We start from the raw sequence: 3,053 nt of genomic DNA, 5'->3' as shown, positions 1-3,053 counted from the left end.
CTACTTCTAATGACACCTATTAACCTTTTAACTAACTAATAAATACAACAAAGTGTTAACTGGAGGCTTTTTTAGAGATCTAAATCAACTATGACTCTAACTCCATATTACATGCATGATGGCTTTAATTAAGATGATTCCTCGTTCTTTGACATCTGGTTCCCTTCTAGTTTAGTTGGGATGGTCTTCAAGGCTCCATGGTTGTCTTCAATGACACATGTTTTCCAATGCCCTGAAAGATAGGAAACTACCCCTGTTTACTAATCTTTAGTTTTCCCCAAAATATTCGAATGCAAATAAGCATGTCCTTTATCCTTTAATTACCCAAAATGGAGCAGACTGCCACGTCCTTGATGCATTGTAAGCTTTTTCCCATGTACATGTGTGCAGGCAAAAGTTTCTTGTAAACTGTTTGATATATTGAACTGTGGTAAATGTGCTCACTTTACGGCAAAAATTTAAAGTTGGATTTGAATATATATTTTCTCCACCTGTCTTGTCCTGGTTGACTGTTGATAGCTTTAGATGATGCCTTGTATGCCTTTTAGACGTTTCTCTTTCAAAATTCCCACTTATAATTCAAAACTGCTTGATTTACGTTGAAATCATCACTTTCAGCAGTTTCGTAGCGCGCTACGAAACTGCTGAGTTATTTAAAACAGCTTGTTTTTAACCTGAGACTTTTATTAACCGAGTGCTTGATTGCCAAAAACTTCTTTAGACTTTCCAAAGGCCGAATAGGGATTTAGATTTCTTCAGAAAGATGAGATCAAGCAAACTTATCAAAATTTTGAAATGGAATCTTACTTGAAATGAAAACTCATTTAGCAGGTCCTTTAAGCTGGCTTAGCTGTGCCTTCAAATCTTCAATTTGTTTCTTCATAACTTTATTCCCAGCTCTCAGTTGCATATTGATCCTTCTGATGTACTTGGCTTCTTTGATTGCTGGTACTGTCCAGGTGTGAAATTGTGAATGGCCATCAACCACTGAATTCAACTGGTCTTCTACAGTTTCATTCCCTTTCCATAGAGCTTTATAATATTTTGCGTGTGTGACTGCATGTCTTCTAGCAGCTTTCTTCAATTTGGCGATCTCATGCTTAGCTGATTCTAATTGGCTCTTTATGGCTGCTATATTATTTTCTTTAGGTGTAATGACCGTTTTGCCTGCGTTTTTCTGTGTCTCTTCCCCTGTTTCCTCTGTTCTTGGCAGTACTTCATGTACTTGCTGGAATCTCCTTGTCATAGGTCTTCTAGGTTTAAAAACGAACTCTTCAGCTGGCTCATCAAATTTAAGCCTTTTTGAGGCCTTGGATTTCTTGGTGCTTTCTTGTTCTGACTGTATTAACTCGATTTGAACTGGTAGAGACTGCTCAAATTCAATAGCCTGTAATAAGTCATTTAAACTTGCCTTGGACACTGGACTTTCTTCGACTGCTATAGCTTTACATTTTTCCTTATTCATTTGGTTTCTTGTTCTTATCCTTGAGACTACTTCAGATGTGCTTGTTTCAGGTACAGTCTTTTTACCATGAGCTTTTTCCTTAGTTGATTGCTGAGGTTGATCTTGGATGACGAGTGGCTTCACTTGTTTTCTTACTTGTGATTTTGGAACTCTTTTAGCTCTTGCTTCTGTTTGGAGCTCAGCTATTGTAAAATCTCTAGCAGGTGGAGGAGTGAGGCCAGTCTGGCTTTTGAAGCCAGCCATAAAAATGAATGAATTCCAATCTCTGTCTATCTTTTGGAGTCCATCTAAAACCAGTAGTTTGATCAAACCATGATGAAACAAAGAGGTTTCACAATCCTCTTTCCTCAGCTGTACCTTATCACACATCTTACTCAAACTACGGAACAGATAAAAAGGTAAGTCTATGGAGACCTTCTCGGTGAAATTCAAAAGGAGTTTAAAATGGTAAGAGTAAACCTTGTTATACCTTCCTTCACAAGTCAGATATTTCTGTATGCAGGTGAGTAAGTGAGCATAATATTCTTTGACATAATTCCTGGGCACTGCCTTACTTAAATCTTCATTTACAAATTCATCCTTCAAAAACTCCTTACAAGGATTCATGTCAAATTTGAAGTTTTTAAACCATTCCTCTTGTCCTCGTGGGATCTTTGTCACAGTAGATATCACTTCTGGCGAAACCTGCAATTCTAACATGGCTACTTTTGAATTCAAGCCTGTGTAGTTAAGTGCAAATTCTTTAGTTACCTGTGCGTGTCCTCCTTGTAACTTTTTGCAAAACTTCTAGCACCCGGCCTTTTTAAATGCTTTCTTCACCTCTTCATTTCTCAGTGTTATATCGAGGCCTTCAGGCTCAGTCCTTAGACATTTGCCGGATCTGTGCTCCTTTTTCTCCATTGATTCTTCCAAATCCTCGCAAACAATAACTACCAGCTCCGGTTGGAATTGTGTTTCAGCTTCTATTTGAATTCAGCCTCGCTTGATTATCACCCTCGCTTGAATTTTAAATTTTTCCGTTTAAAATCTTTCAAGATGTAATCTTGCAGATTTGTCATTCATGCAAGACTTACGGCCATCATTAAGATTTATGCACGGTTGTCTTTCTTGGGAATGATAATTCGTGCGTATCAATAGATCTAGTGGTGGTGATAGTGGCAATGAGTGGTAAAATGTGATAAGAGAGGTACATGAGCTGACATGAGAAGACATGGCCTATGACTCACCTGACGGACTTGACATTTCGGGAAAGACTCGCTGCGAAATGTACGAATCCATGATTTCGCAGCGCTGTTAGTTTTAAATTTTAATGATGCGCTGCAAAACTGCCTAATCATGATTGCGCTGCGAAATTGCAAACAGGCACGGTGACTGACATAAGATAACAAGTGGCTATAGAACAATGGTAGATGGAGGGGAACCAATGGGAGCTGAGAATAACTTGACTTAAAAACTCTTCAAAACTCCAGATTCTAAGGGAAAAAATTAAAACAAAATTAAACTATCACTGACCTTTGTCATCGGGCTAGGATAAAAAGTTACATGTATCAATTTTAGTTCTAAGTGATAACACTGAAAATCGTCCAAA

The sequence above is a fragment of the Pinus tabuliformis genome, chromosome 7 (assembly GCF_031772625.1).
Source record: "Pinus tabuliformis cultivar Carrire ecotype Pingquan chromosome 7, CPIR1, whole genome shotgun sequence".
In the NCBI taxonomy this organism is placed as follows: domain Eukaryota; kingdom Viridiplantae; phylum Streptophyta; class Pinopsida; order Pinales; family Pinaceae; genus Pinus; species Pinus tabuliformis.
This window is presented reverse-complemented; position numbering follows the sequence as displayed.